Below are 16,381 nucleotides of genomic sequence, written 5' to 3' on the forward strand. Positions count from 1 at the left end.
ATCCTTTCATACTAGTGGGCAGTGAAAGATGCACACGAGCAAACTTTCTCACAGTGCGACTAGCCCACAGGGCAATGCAATCCACAGTTATTAGTGTGCAAAATCCCTTCTCAGACTCGCTCTGTCCTTCCCCTCCAGATGAAACTTTCCCTATGGGTAGTTATTCTGTAACTCATTACAGCAGAATTTGCTGCTCTTTCCCATGAAACTTCCTGCTGCAGGCTGGATTTTGCAGTGGTTACTGCATTGGTCTGAACCAGTCGGCATTTCATAGCATCTTTGGGAAGGTGAAGGATTTAGGGAAGTCTGGGGTAAGCGGGAAGGTACCACTCAAAATGTGCTGTAGGTGATGGTAAGCTTGCTGGGAGCAAGTGAACAGGGGCTCCTTGGGGGCAGAATCCTGCCTGTGAGCCTCTAGAGAGGAGACGCAGGTGCTTGACTCTGGGTCCAAATGGTTAAGCCTGTGCTTAAGGAGGGAGAGGCTCCTGAAAGTGTTGGATGGTTGTAAGAGAAGGATCCTGAGTATCATAACGCGACTCAATGTATTGGAAGTCTTTGAAGTCTTCTCCTGACATCCATCCCGTACCAGCATCTTTCATCCTTCGCCAGCGCTTCCCCAGCTGAAGCTATTAAAGGGAAACTACAGAAGCCATAAATCTTGGCTGTTAACATCTTCAGTGGTAAGATTTCACAATGAGCCCAAGTTGCTGCAAAAGATAAGAGAAGGCCTTGAAACCGAGGCAAGTTGTGACTGGTTCCCAAGAATAGCTGAGCTTCACAGCTTCGTTGGGGGTCCCTCCAGGTTACTTGCTCACAGGCGCTGTAGCTGGCTCTGCTGCTGACTCCGGGTGCCCTTGTGTGAGTCACCCAGCGCGTGTCTGCAGCGTGCAGCGCAGCCGGGAGCAGAGGTCCCCCGCTGTGACCTGACCTGAAAGGGTGAAGCAGTATCTGGGGGATGCTGTATGGAGGTTAAACAACCCAGCTGCAGCACTGCCCTGCCGTGATCACACTGCTTCCAAGATTGATCGTACACCCACAGGGAGCTGACCTTACAAATGCACCCGTTCGGGTGGAGTGTGGGTGCATGTCAGGGACCCCCTTTGCATGTGGAGGGTGGAGCACCTCTCCTGGCGTTAACGGGTCTAGGAAGGAATCTGGGAATCCTGATTCCCCAGGATTCCTGATTTGGCCCCCCGTCTGGTTGGAACAGGCAGCAAAAGGTGAGGGTTTTTTTTCCTGTATCCTTACATTAAGACAGTGGCCGGAAGGCTCCTTGCTTTATCGGGAGCGTTGGTTTAACAGAGGAGAAAAACGCAGCCTGAATTGCTAGATAGCAAATGGGAATGATTCCTGGGAATGTTTCCTTAAGTGACTGGGAGCGTTGTTAGTGGGCAAACTGGAATCAGTGCTACATTCATGATCTTATTTACACCCTTGTTGTGATCCTGATCTCTGCCCAGCCTAGAGTGCATATCTGTACAGAGTTCACTTCAGTATAAACACTTGGCTCTGCAGAATGTGTCAGTACATCACATCGTCTGCCAGGCGCCTTCCTGAGTGAGTTTTCATGGGAGACTTGTTTTTTTCTCATGTCATCTTCACAGCACCGGTCTGGCAAGGCTGCTCCTTCCAGCTGAGCAGCCGACCAGGAGGGAGCAGAGGGGTCTGCAGAGGAGAAGGCCGGTTACCACCTGAGAGGGCTGTGGCAGAACAGCCAGACATCTTTGCCCTCTCCATGCCACAGGCTGTTTTCCCATCAGCATTGCTTATTCCTGCAACTCCCATCAGTAGTGGCGGTGGAAGAGAGAGAACCTGCCTCAGTGTGCCAAATGTTGCTCTGCAGATGCAGCTGTTTGGTGGAAGGTCTTTGCCATCTCTGTGAAACCACTTTCCTGGCTGGGTAGGTGAGAGAACCTGCCACGGTGTCTGTGTTGGAGCACAGGGCTCGGGCTGCCCCTGGGGGCTGTCACCTTGTGCCATGCAGAGCACAGGCTGGGCTGAGAGGAAAGCAGGGGCATGGGGCATCTCATCACGTCTGGCCAAAGCCTTCCTGAAAACAGCCCCAACCTGCAAACCACTCACTCAGTCCTGCCAGTTTCAGTGGCTTTGCTCTGCCCACTCTCTTCCTTCAGGCATTGAAATGGTTCTCTGAATAATCTTCCGTTTGATTTTCTTGTTTTGATGTCTCCCCAGCATCACCAACTTAAAGCTGCCTTTCTGCAGGGAGACTGCCTGCCGCTCCGGCCGCACGCTGCCCCTCGGGGCTGCGCTTTTCTGTCCCGTCACATGCTGTGCCGAGGGGAGGCTGGTGTGCGCAGAGGGCAAAGCAGGACCCACTTGGACCCAGGAGAACTTCTGCATCTGACACTAACACCCAGACAAAGCCAAGGCTTTGAGGAGACAAATGCTGCATCTAGGAGTTCAGATCAGCAGCTGTTAATGAAAACCTCAGCAAGGCAAGAGCCTTCAGAGCTGCTGTTGCCTTCCAGAGATGGCTTTGCTCCCCATCAGGGCATATGCATTGCTCCCTTGGACCTTTTCAGAAAAGGAAGCCTCAATATTGGCTATGCAAATAAAGGGTTTTTTTGTTTGTTTGTTTGTTTGTTTTGTTTTTGAGCTGAAAACCAAATCTTCAATGTTTGCTGCCCTGCTGATAGACTGGAGACCTGCTAAGCCCTTCCTGGCACGGCGTTAGCGCAGAAGCGCACAGTCCTCGCCTCTCAGCGCCTGCTCTGAGCAAGTGGTATGGGTCTCAGGGGATCAGGACTGCTGGGTCTGCTTCAGGCCATGAAGTTCTGCTTCATCCTCTCTATGCAAAATGGGTCCTCAAGGCCCTGGAAAGCATGTTTGTACTTCAGCTTGTCTGTCAAGGGCCATTTTTTCCCCCCCTACTGCACAGCATCAGCCTTGCTCCCTGCGACCTGCATACACCAGGTGTGGATCTCGTCAGAGACCACTGGTTCTGCAGCCAGTTTTGCTTTGGGATCAGTCTGGGGCTCTGTTCCTGTGTGCATTGGCTCTTCCAAAAACGGTGCTGAAGGCAGCATCTGCTTCAGTCTCAGAGGTGGGAGAGGACCCCCAGAAGGGTCTGGGGCATGTGGTGGCAGATGGGGAGTGAAAAGCTCTTCTTGGAGCTTCCACAAACTTCTTTGTGTCCGCGTGAGATCCAGGCGGCGTTAGGTCGGTAGGGAAATGCAGGAGGCAAACGAGGCAAGGCGCAAACTTTCTGCTGGTGGTTCAGCAGCTGTGGGGGCCGGCCGGCCCCGTGTCCCACTGTGCTTCTCGGAGCTGTCGGAACGCCCGCTCCTGCAGCCTGCCGGCTCCGCGCCGCGTTTGGAGCAGCTGCCGGCGGGGCCGAGGCGCGGTGGAGCCCGCGGGGCCGGCAGGGGGCGGCCTCGGCCCGGGAACCGCGGCCCGGCCCGAGCGGGGCAGGGCAGGGGAAGGAGGCCGGGAAGGGGCCGCGGGGCCGCGGCCTGGCCCCTCCTGACAGCCGGGGGCGTGCAGGGGCCGGGGGGGGGGCCTCCTGTCCCCTCCCGTGCCGCATCCCCGGGGCGCGGGTGCGGGTCAGAGGTGGCCTCGGAGGCGCTGCGGGGACCGTGGGTGGGTGCTGGTTTCCTGGGCTGTCCTCCAGGCGTTGGGTGTCCTCAGCTGTGAGGGGAGCGCAGGGATGCTCTGAAGACTGAACTCAGAGGTGCCCGCACAGGCAGGACCCCACGCGAGGCTGTGGATTTCTCTGGGAAGTTTGTGGTGTTTTGTCCAGCGGCACCGCGGGGAGGATCCCGCCTCGTGCATTGGGTGCGGAACGCTGGAGGTTGATGGGTGCCCAGCAGGACATCTGGACAAGTGCCTCTGACCGTGGTATTTCAAGGGCCATCTCACTCCATAAGGCGTCTCCTTGGCCTGTGCCCGTTGGCTTCCCACGGAGGAACCTGAAGCACGGCTGGATGCCGGGGTGGTTCCTCACTGCGTGCGGTCTGTGCGGTGCCCGGTGTTAATTAGCAGAGCTGACTTTAGGCTCCTGAACTGACCTGTGCTGGGCTCCTGCCCTGCCAATGGGACGTGGCTTTCACGGCACTCAGTCGCTAATCACAGAGATCGTGGTCTGTATGGCAAGCTGGGTTGATGGAGCTCTAGTGAAGCGGGGAAGTTCCCCGCTGCAGGTATGCAGTGAGGCTTCAGGGTCAGTGGAGAACTGATGGAGAAGAAAAGAAAAATGCCTCTCACTCCTTGGTCTCTTCCACAGTACTCATCAATTCATTCTAGAAAAAGCTTAACAGTGAGATCTGAAGGTCTCATGTCCCCATTTTGCTGGCAATAGATGGGACAGGTAGGGTGAGGGTGGGGGAGCCAGGAGTTACCCCAGCTCTCTCAGGTTGGTGCCCTTGCTGCTTAAATGGTGTGGCCACTTTTGTTAACCACAGCAGATGCTCAGAGACTCTTGGCTGCTCTCTGGCAGGGTAACTGTCCTCACTTTGTGCTCCCCAGGCTCCTTCACAGCCATTAATATGTGAAGAAGTTAGATACACATTTAGCTCATATTCTTTGCTATTAGCAGGTTTCTATAGATGCCACAGAAAGCATGTTATTAAGGCAGATGAAAGGCCAAAGAACGAGTTTGCTGTGCTTGTGCATGCCCATGGGGTGAGTTTTCTACCCCTCCCCCATTTTTATTGTATTCATCCTGCATCAAAGTTGCTTCGAGAAGCAAGTGAGCTCTCCAGAAAGGCCCTGCAATGGTGGTAATGGAGCAAAACCACAAAAGTGTTTCACTGCTTGTGAAGTAACAGACTGATGGCTGGGCTGAGCCAAGCTGACAGGTTGATCTTTTGCTTCCTGCAGCCTGTTGTTCAACTGAAAAAAAGGCAGCCCCGCTCCTTCCTGGAGGCTCTTCCACCAGCCCTGCTTGCTTGCTGACTCTTGCATTCCTCCTTCCACATGTTAGATTAATCGCTCCAGTTGGAGCCTGGAGTGACTGGGCAAGGCAGGACATTCTGCTGTTGACATTGCTACTTTTGACTAAGAGAGGCCAGAGGTTTTGGACTCACCCTGGCCAGTATGTGTGGGCAATCTCCTTGTGGAGTTTGGCTACTCCCTGTCGCAGACACAAAGGGAAGCTGGAGCTCACCTGTGCATGCACATGCTCCCTGTCAGGGGGATTTCTCTTCGCAGAACCATGGCTTTGCTGTAGATACCCAAAGGGCAGCCAGGTCCCAAGCTGGGCAGCAGCAGTCTGGACAGGTTTGGTAAGAAATGCAGCTCTGTCCCGGGACTGGGCAACTGCCACGGTGCAGCTTTTGGGTGGTGGGCAAAGCAACGTCTTGGTGGGGGTCTTGGTGGAACTGTGGACAAGGGGTCTGCTGCTGCAGCACGGCCAGGTCTCTGTAAAGCCTCTCCTGCCTCTCCTGCTGGCTGTGCAGCTGCCAGAGGCTGCTATGCCTTTGTGCACACCGAGCATCACCCCTGGAGCTCTCATGCATCTCATCTTGGGGAGCTTTTGGCTCAACGTACGTACCCCATCTGCAGACCTAAATCAGTCACACAGCTGCACTGGACCTTCCTTCAGATCTATCCCTTAGGATTGCCAGCCTTAAAAAGAGGAACCTGGCTCCTGCCTTGCTCAGCTCAAACCATTCATGGGAAGACATTGGGAGAGGCTGTGCTGGAGCCTCAGGAGAACAGAGGCTTTCCCCAGGGTTTTTTTCTGGGTGGTTCTGCACCACTTTGGTTGCTGTGCTGTCCTGTGCACGTCTGCCCTAGCTGAGAAGTCAGGGCTGGAGGCTGTAAGGTCAAACCTCAAAGGTAAGTGGCTATTTCTGGAATTTCACAGAGAGGAGGCAGACATTGGGAGCCTCAAGCAGGCTACATGAAGGGACATCATGTATTGTCTAGAGAAACGAGTAGTGGGAAGAAGCACAAATCCCCCCTGTGCAAACGGGAGCTGAGGAGGGAAGATGATGTCCAAAAGAGAGGACACAAGGTGCAGAGTTTCCCACCATCTCTGGCTTTGCAGCAGAGGCCAGGGTAGTCTCAGCAGGCTGGGGAGCCGCCACCACTGGGGGTGAAGGACGTGTTACAGCGCTCAGACAGATGTTTGTCTATGTAAACACGAGCGCGCCTTGGGCGAGGGAACAGGTTCGGCGGCTCCCTGGGCTCCAGCGCTATTTCTCTGTGATTTGTATGCACATACTTGCGTGTGGGCACATTCACTCACCTATGTGCTTGTCCCACCATAAACACACGTCTGAGATCTGAACAAAAGTTCAAATACATATTGTCCTTGTATTATTGTCAACTGTTTCTAGTCTCGTTGAGCACTGCAGTTTTGTAGTGCTTCTGGGTATGAGAAGGATTATACAAAATGGAGCTGTTGTAGGACTGTAATTTCAGAGAATTTTTCTTACCATTAATTTTTTCTTTTCTTTCTTTCTTACTCTACTTAAAAAAAATACACACACACAGAAAAAAAAAAAAAAAAAAAAAAAAAAAACACAAAAAACACACACTTCTTTTGTGCACTTTGGACTGAGCTTGTCATATTTCTTATAGTCTCCAGTGACTCCTTCATACTACAGACTTTCTGGAGTCCTTCTTGTTAGACCAAGAACTGCGTGATTCATTGTGTGCTGGAGATTTAATACTGCACGTAAAACATTCCCGGTTCAAATTTGTTTTCTTTCTTTTCCCCCTCCCCTCTTTTTTTTTCCCACTCATTCTTGGCTTCTCACTTACATCCTGGAATTTTTTCACAAGATATAAAATAAATACATTCCCAAATATGTCCAGGAGGAAATGATCTGCTTGGATTTTTCAGCTCTTGCTTTAAGGCCTTGCACGGTTTGGTGCTGTTCACGGCTGCGTGTTGGGAGGCCGTCTGAAGATGCACAGTGCTTTGGGAGCAGCCCAGCCTCTGCGTGCAGCAGGGCTTCTGTGTTTGGCGACACATGTTGCTTGCTGAAAACGTTTGGGGTTGCTTACCCAATGATAGAGGCAGATTGTTAGTGCAATCAAAGACTTTCCTGATCATTTAACATGGATAACTTCTTTAGGTGACTTTTAAGGTCATGGGCCCTGTGATGGCATGTCTCATGCCAGCATTAATCAGCAGGTGCTTCACTGGTTTGGTCCGATATCACTTTTATGTTGAACAGCCACTCCAAGAGCAGTGGCCAGGGCCAGCTTCCTCTGAGGACAAAGTCGTCTGACGGGCAGTTAAGTGATGACTTGAACCTGGGAAGAAATACTTGAAGCCTTTAATTATTAGGTTGCCTTATGCCTGCCTGTAGCAAGGTGTATCGGTCCCAGGCTCTTCTTCATCTGCATTTTTTAAATGTATGGTAATGAATTCAAGTCATTCAACCATGACCTGAGAATCAATTTTTCAAAGGAGCCCAAGGCTGGATTTCCCAGGACTTGGTTAAGAGCAGTGGGCTCTTAAGTGTAGTCCCTTCCCAAAGTCCTCGCAGTGTCTGATTTCCAAAGGGAATGCAGCACCCCTGTGGTTTCCGTTGGCCATGCTGTCCAAGGAGCCCTTTCCTGGGCACAGCGTGTCTGAAACAAGGTGGTCCTGCTCGCTTTGCTGCCCGAGGACGTGCTGCCCGAAGCAGTACTTGCCAAGCCTGCAGGAGACGGAGTTGCATCAGCGTGGCACCTCACCTGCAGCTAGGGTGGATTAGCCTGGGTATAGCGGCACGTGAAGACACCTCGACCTCTCATGGGCCTGGAGCACCTCCTGGTTCTGCACCATGCCCTGGGGCTGTGTCAGCCTGCTGGGTGTTAACAACATCACCGTCCCTGGGGGTGTTTAAGGAAAGGTAGGAGGTGGTACTTAGGGACATGGGTGATACTGGTGGTAGGGGAATGGTTGGACCAGGTGATCTTGCAGGTCTTTTCCAACCTTAATGTGATTCTAGGATTTTGTCACTTGCCTTTGACAGCTTTGGCCACCTCTGCTCCCTTCCATCCCTCTCTCTTCCCACCAAAGCAGCAGTTTGCATTGCCTCTGGGCCTTATGTCACAAACCTACAAATCTTTTTGGTGGTTTGGACCCCTGTGCTTGACTGGGCTGCTATCCCTCTGCTTGAGTGACTCGAGCAGCTCCTGTGTGTGTGCAGATATATATATGGCGAGCAGCTTTCCTGCTTCTGTGCGTTGTGGAAACCCCTCAGGGGGCTAATGCAATTCCTGGCTGCTGTCGCCTCTTTGCTCTGCTCAAGGAGCTGCCTGGAAAGGCAGCAATAAGTGCATGGGCTTTGCTTGACCGGTGTGTGCTGGGACAGGCCCAGCTGGGGAAGGCTGGGCCCAGCCTGTGGGCAATGCTGGCGAAATGCCTGGGGCCTGGCTGCCGTCGGCCTGGCGCCAGGCACCGTCCCAGGAGACGCAGCCAGCTGGTGCCCAAAACGGGCTTTGCAGGGTGGATTTTTTGGGGGGGAACTCTGTTCCTAGACCCCCTCCTCCAGAAGAGACCTCTACAGCACCTCAGCCTCGGAGCAATGAGTGAGCTGTCAGCAAGTACCTTTCTCGGGTATCCCTGTGCTGGTGGCCCCAGCTCCTGGTCCCATTCCAAGCTCTGTATGCCCAGAGAAGGGGTGTCTTGTCCTGCCTTGTGGTGCTTCCAAACCTCCCCTTTCCTGGGGAGAGGAAGCAATGGGGTTGGGACCAGCTCAGCAATGGACCGGAGGCCATAGGTTCAGTCTCATGCTTTTTTCTTTACCTTTGTCCATGCTCTTAGCTTCTCGTTGGCTAGTGAAAGTCAAAAGGGCTTTTCCAAGAGCGGCTTCTTCCTCAGGTGCATCAACTGCATCCCTGCTGCCCCCTGTGCCGGCTGCTGCAGATCCCGCGGCGGAGGCCCCGGGCTGCGTGCCCCGCCGGGCGCAATCAGCCGCCATCGCGCCATGGAGCCTGTGGCGGCTGTGGGCCGGCTCCCTGGAGCACCCCAGCGCTGCTTTCATTCAGCAGCCTGTAAACACGGTGGTTCAGGCATTGCTTCAAGTGTGGTTCAGCCATCGCCGCTGTGGGGGCTGCAGCTTCCCGGCTGGGGTGGGGCTGGCAGCTGGGGGCTGTAATTGCTTCAGCCACCCAACTTTAATCCACCTCTGTCGGTGAGTCAGTGCCCTGAGGGGCTCAAGTTAAGAGCTAGGGCTCCCTATATATAGTCAGTGGGGCTGCTAGGCGGCAATTTAGGAACCTGCCCCTCCCTGTTGGCTACCTGGGTACCACAGGTAGGGAGAAGTACCCTGAGATGGGGAGTTAAGCAAGGCTGTTTTACTTAATGCTGGGACCAGACAAGGAGCCCGTGGTCAGTTGCCACAGTTCATCTGCGGCTGAGGCAACTTCTTAAACCACTTGAATTCACTCCGAAGCAGGCGCCTGGGTGTGCTGCTTCTTGGTGCAGAGCCTGCCAGGCACTAGCCCCGGGAGCCTGTGCTCCCCCAGCCCTGAGGCTGTCGCTGTGCTCCTCAGGCAGGAGCCTGCGTGCGTTTCCCCAGTGTGCTGGGGGCCGGGAGTCCTGGTCCCCCACTGGGGCCCTGCTGGCGTTCCTGGCACTATGGCTTCCCCCTCCTGACGTCCGTTCCCATGTGCAGAGGTCAGATGCTCGAGCTCATCTGCCAGCCTCGTCGCCCACCAAGCCCCAGCAGAGCCGTTGCCACACAGCATGCAGGGCTGAAGCTCCTGAGCACCAGAGGAGAGGAGCCAAACCTCTGCCGCGCCAGGAGACGGAGGAGATGGCTTTAAATGGAGGCTTCCTTTGTGCCCGGCTTTGCTTTGTTGGCGAACAGCGCTTGGCTGGTCACAGCAATGTAGCAACTCCCCAGCACACATGTTAGTGGTTTTGAGGGCTAAATTGGACCTTGAGAATTAGCAGCCTTGTAAGTCAATAACAACATGTCCTAATGAATGCAAGATGTCCCTAGGAAATGAAGGCTCCTTCGCTCAACTGGGATCCTGTGACTGGGAGAGGACCAGTAAACAAGAAGGAATGTTTCAACTGGAGATGAGCAGGAGATACAAAGTCGACATCTAGATTTCAAACACGCCCCAAACGTGGGTGGTGGGGGGCACGAGCCATTTGCAGTTGTGAAACATGGCCCTCCGTTGCTGTCTGCCGTCTGAACGTCCCCTGCATTTCCCTTGGGTGGAGTGGGCTTTGAAAACCCGGCTGCTAAATGCCACGTTGTCCCCCCGCCCCTCTCCATCACCGTGGGGTGGAATTACTCCCTGGAGCCGTCCCGCCGAGCTCGCAGCAGCGCCTGCCTTCTTGCGCAAGGGCTGTTTCCCTCTGCCCCCCCTCGCAGCCTGCCTTCACAAATGCGCCCTTCTGGCGAGGCCGCTCACGCCTGGGCAGCCCTGGATGCGGCCGCTGCATACGGGAGGATGGAGCGAGGCTGCCCATCCCAGAGGAGGTTTGCGCCCAGGGCCTGGGCACGCTGCAGCTGTGGGGAGGAGGCGGCAGGGCAAGGGGCTGGTTTGCAGCTGGTGGCAGCGTGTCCCTGCGGGGGAAAGGTGCTGGTGGGGATCTGTGCTGGGGCAGCCTGTGTGCTCAGCGCGGACAGAGGTGTCTCGGTGCCATCTGTGTGGCTCTGCCACCATGAGGGGCCAGAGCAGAGGAACAGCAGGGCCAGCTCGAGCCTTCGCTTGCTGCACCTCTCCCACTGCTGTGGGGAAGCTGCTGCCAGCCGCTGCCTGCAGCCCACCCCAGCCAGTAGCTCCACGCTTCCTGAGCCCTCCCGTCCTCAGCCCCGACAGCTGCTTTCGCTGCCTAACACTGCGCCACATGGAAAGCTCTTCTTTCTGCGGGTTTGCAGACTTGCTGCCTGATCCTCTCAGGGACTAGTGCTGCACTGAATTAGGAGTTTAATTCCCAGTGCCTTGACATATATTTGATCATTCCTCTAATTGCACGTGACACGTACACGGGTCTCTGCTGTGTCAGAAAGCAGCTGGAATGTCTTTCTGTCCACGGCTCTGGGCCTTGAAGCATTCACCACCATGCCTTCTGCTGACACCCCCGGTATAATGCAATCCAAATGTGTCCTGTGCAAGGGCCAGTGCGTGCCGACATCCTTGCGGCATGATGATTGCTCACAGGCGTGCCGGGTAGCTCAGATTAAAGCCTTGCTTGCAAACGCAGATGATGCTCGTGAGTGACCCTGCTCCTCAAAGCACTGGAGCCCCCCGCTCCTGGAGCACCTTGTGCTGCAGCTCCTGAATAGAGGCATCAGGATTTTAAGGTGTGCTTGGCCATGCTGCTCGGTGCAGATGGGGGAGCTGGGGTTCATGCACAGCACGCAGCCAGGGACTGCAGCTGGTGGTGTCCCTGTGTGCTGCCACTCTGCGTTTCGTCCTAGGCCAACCTTGCTGCCCTGCCCATGGAGCCCGCGTTCAGCTAAGCCATGGAGCAGGTCTCTGCCGCTAAAGCTGCTCCAGGAAGAGATCGAGGAAAAGGCCAGCTCAGTTTCACTGTCATCACCTCCTCCTTGTTCTGAAGTCACCGTAGTTTCAGGTATGTTTAGCAGATGATTTATATTCATCACCCATTAAAGGCAACACTTGCTGTTCTGTCCTGCAGGCTGGCTGCCTCACAAACCCTAGTGCATGACAGCACACCACCCAATTGTTTGTTGACCCCAAGCTTTCCTCTGCCAAATTATCTCATTAGCTTGCAGCCAGACTCCCAACTGGTGTGCAGCTTTGCGGCAGCAGAGCACGGCCTGTGATGCTGCCTGCTGCTCACACACAAGGTCTGGGACATCAGCCGGACAGGGCAAGTGTGCACGTCCCTCAGGTGTAAACACCTAAGAGGGAGACTGCAGAAGCCCGTTGCACATGTCATCTCATGGCAGCCCCAAAACTGGTCAGGGAAAAAAATGCTGCATTTTGCTAATGTCTCTCCAGCACCCGCCTTGGCATTCAGCTGATACCCAATATAGCTGGTGCTGAGCTACCTCTGCCTGGTTCATGTAGCATACCTACACTGGCGTGACACATGACTTTCTCCTATGGCTGTTGGTGCAAGTGCCTGATGGTACACGTGTCAAGTGGCTAGCAGATCAGCTGGAACAAATGGTTGGACCTCAGGGATTGGGATTTTCCCTGGGAAGGTGGACCGGGGATTGGGTTTTTCCCTGGGGAGATGGAACCTCTTTGGCCTCTCCCCCTCAAACCAGATGTTTTCACAGACCCTGTAGCAGCTTGAGACCCCTCCCATCTCCATTGAACTTGGAAATGGGCTGAAATGGTGCTGTTGCCATGTAAATGCCCTGGGGTGGATGTGAGGCTGAACCCTGGGAGCTACCTGGATGCCTGGGGAGCAACAAGCTCCCGGTGGGTCCGGCTGCTGCTGCTGCTCAGCCTGTGCACCTTTACAGGAGCAGGGATGGGAACATGGGAATGGCATCTCGGCAAGTGCTTGCCTAATCCACGCGCATGGAAATGAACTGCTTTGTGCGCAAAAAAGTTGTCGTTTTGCAGAGGCGATGGGTGTGTGCATGTGTGGGTGTTCAAACTCTGCAGAAGCAACCTTGAATGCCTGGAAAAAACTTCTTTGTGCATTTAATTAGTGGTAAATATGATTTACATGCGAGATGCCTCTTGGTCTGAATCTGCCTGCTGATTAGCAATTGCAGCCAATTTATATTGTGTACTTTGTTTGACTTAGACCACAACAGCACTACATGAACGTAACAGATCTTTCTGCCTTTGCATTTCAAAGCCCCGCTCGCACAGGGGTGTTATTGCACAATCGGCTCGCACTGCTCCAAGATGGGACATTTGCCTGGGGAGTTTGGCCTCTGCTCCCCCATCGCCGGCCGCAGCTCTCGCCTCCGACTTTCTCTGCGGGCCGGGGACGGCTCCGCGCCATGAGTCAGAGCGCCCGGGTCTGCTGGCTCGGCGTGGCGGCGGCACTGGTTGGGGCTGTGTGGCTGCTGGCGGCGGCCGGGCTGGCTGGTGGGGAGCTCGGGACCACACCAGGCCCCCGTGCAGGGCTGCCCCTGCAGGTTGATGTGAACCACACTGTTTAGCTCTGAAACGGTGGCACTTGGAGCAGGTAGGGGCCTCTCCAAGCAGAAGTCCTGATAAATGTTGTTGCACACAGTGGTGACCTCTGAAAGCTCTGGTACTGCTTTTTTTCAGAGAGAGGAGGAGAAAAGGAAATGCTCTGTGCCTGGGTGTATGTGTGCAGCCCCTGCTCTCTCCATGCATCCGGCACTGCCCCGGGTGTCCTCGAGGAAAAGACATGGCACTGCCTCCTGAGCTGCAGGCCGGGCTCTGACCCCAGAGGCTCCTGCCCAAGCTCTGCCCACACCGAGGTAGTGGCTCCGTGGAGGCTGGCCGGGAGGGTTGCCCGGACATGTGCAGTATTTCCTGTGGTCAGTGTAAACCATTCCCATAAACAAGTATGGTGTGGTTTTAGTTCAGGTTCCTTTTTTTCCTCCTCTCTCCCCTTCAGTGCTTGTGTTAATAACCCGGGTCCTCTCCCCAGTCTGCAGTGAAGCACCCGCCGAGATGGGTGTGCTTGTGTCTTGTCCCTGCAAACCCCAGCAGAGCACCCGGGGAGGGTGGTGAGCCATGCGGTGGCTCTCCTCCTGCCCCATCCCTGTGCTGGGGGACAGGGTAGACAAGGCATGGCATGTGCAATAAAAGCATCGACATGGCCCCTAGGGTCTGGGCCCCAAAGGGAACAGCTCCTGCCCTCGGCTCCTTGTCCCAGCTCTCCGATGTGGACAAAGGGGCTCTGAGACTTCCTCTGCTTTCCCTTGGAGATGGAGTAAGGAGGGGCTGATGACTACCAATGGAGAAAAGGAGCACCATTTTGATGCCCTTATTTCATTCCAGGTTTTGTAACTCCAGGGCTAGAATCTACTCTGAATTTGTACTGACTTCTAGAGGTAAGGCAGGGTTCCTGGGATATTCCCAGAGGTGTGCAATGAGTGGATGTGCTGAGCTGAGATGCCTGAGCCTGCTGGCTCTCAGGTCAAACAGGATCTGGAGCAGCTTGGCCTCGATGCTGGCCATGGGAGGACCAGGGAGGTAGCCCTCACTCTGGCAGGCTCACAGTCTAAACAAACAAGGAGGAAAGAGGGGAGCGTTTAACCCAGTTTTACAGAGACAGCAAGATGAAAGCAGTTGCCTGAGGTCATTCCATAAGTCTGGGGCAGAGCTTGGATCTGGGCTCACACGTTACCCATCCTCACCCCAGCCTTGACGAGGCCGATTTGGGGCAGGCTCACATCTGCTTGTCCTCTCCCCTGGTACTGTCCATCACTCTGAAACACTCCCCTGTGCTTTTCATCTGTGCTGCGCTGCCTCTCGCTTCTCAGCCTGAGGCCAGCATCTGCCCTGGGCCAGGGGTGCGAGCCCTGCGCCACGGGGAGCTCCAGCTCCTCTCAGCCTCGGGGGGCACTGGCCCTGGCCCCAGCTCTGGCAGCGGCTGGGAGTGCAGAGCCTGCCGCCAGCATCAGGTGGGATGCAGCCAGGGCAGAGCTACAGAGCTGAATGGCTTTATGGGCCCCTGATGCCCAGGCACTTTTGGGCCCTGCTTGGGGAAATAGGGGTGAGACAGGGGCCTCATTAGGCACCTGTTAATTGCCCCCACTGCACTGGAGCAGGATGAGAAAGCATGCCCCTACACACCCCGTGTCCCAGTCCCTCATGGGGCTGTGTGTCCAAGGGTGACAGTGCTCAGGGTGGGCTCCACATCCCCGTCTTCAGACTGCCAGGGGGCAGGGCCCACAGCATGTCCAGGCTCCCATCACCACCCACCGCTCATGGCCATGTCCTGGCCGTGCTTCCACTGCACACCAGTGAGGGCAGCCCAGCCGCCCCTGGGACGCCCACTCAGCTCCCTCTTGGGCCGGCAAGGCCGGGGGAATCCTGTGGGAGACCAGAGTCCTTCCTAGTTTCCACCCAACTGGTGCTGAGGAGATGTGGGACAGGGACAGGGTGTCGGGAGGTGCTGTGGGACAGGGCCAGGCGGTGCCATGCAGGAGCAGTGCCAGGGTTTCCAATTCTCCAGCTCGACTCCAGGGTTCACTTTGGTCTGGGCAGCACTACAGCTGAGTTGGGCTTTTGGTGAGCTCTCATCTTCCCTTCTGTGGGTCTCATGAGGGTCCAGAGATCATCCTTAAACTGAGGAAGGCTCTGGAGTAGGTAATCACTGTGCTGGGAACTGGTGCCTTTGGGGTGCTTCAGTGTGATGAGCAGCAGCAGGAGTGCTTGTTAATTTTGTGTGAGTGCTTCCACGGGCGTTATATTTTTCCATGCTAACTTGCTGGTCAAGGCTGCTGACACAGGGTGTTTGCATCAGTGGCTTGGATTGAACCTGTACCCGGGAGTCAGTAAAAGTGCTCACAGCATGGGGCATTCAGGTGAATTGGGAGGGATGAGCCATGTGATGGTGAGCTCTTTAATTCCCAGTAGTTTTCACTTGATGTGGGTATTCACAGCAGCTTGGGGCTGCTGTCTGCCTCATTCAGTGGAGCTAGTTTCACTCCCCAGAAGGGAGAGCCCAAGCCCAGCCGTACTGTGTTGCTCGGAAGGGACCCACGCAGCTCCGGCACGTCGCAGACGCCGCTCTGCCAGCAGGAGGGTCCTGCGGAGCTCTGTTCAGCAGCAGCTCTCTGTGGGCTTCCTCCAAGCCAAAGCCATGGAACTGGCTGCATACCCAGCGGGCTGACAGCACGGTCCCAGCTGGCCTCTGCAAAGCAAAGGCAGCCTCGTGCGAGCGTAGGCTGAGGCAGGAGAGGCGAATGCTCCTTCCTCCCCAGGGAGCCCGCAGGCCCCACGGAGGTTAGCAATCCCTCCCTCGCCAGCTGTCCTGGCTGCAGCACGCCAGGGAATAGCTCCTCTATGAGGCCGGTGGCTCTGCAGCTGCACAAAGGGACCCCTGAAGCCACCGCGTCCCCGGGCTCCTCCTGCTGCTGGGCTGGTGCCTGCCCTTGTGCGAGGCACTTGCTGCTCTGGGAAGGCTGTGCTGGCAACATCTGCCCCACAGCAGCTTGCAGCTGCCCAGGTGCTGCCAGCATTCCTGCCCCTGTTTTTGTGGAAGGCCAAGGTTACAGCCCATGTGTGCAGGAAAAAAGCTGCAGAAGCAGTGCCCAGCCCAAACGCTTCTTGCGCAGAAGCATTATTCCTGTGTGGCTGAGCCACTGCAAAGTGTGTTTCTGAAATATGTATTTCTGGGCACCTTCAGCATCTTTCTACAGTGGCAAATAGAATGAAAGGGACTGGAATTTCCTCCTTTTGCTTGGGCTTGACCCAAGGTTTGTTTCTGGTACAGAGACAACGCTGGCTCAGATTTGCCCCAGCTCAAAAATCCCAGACCAAAGCATCAGTGTTGTGACTTCTGTTTCTTTTTTTTTTTTCCCTTTTCTTTTTTTAAACA

Source organism: Anas acuta, chromosome 21 (assembly GCF_963932015.1).
Source record: "Anas acuta chromosome 21, bAnaAcu1.1, whole genome shotgun sequence".
Taxonomy (NCBI): domain Eukaryota; kingdom Metazoa; phylum Chordata; class Aves; order Anseriformes; family Anatidae; genus Anas; species Anas acuta.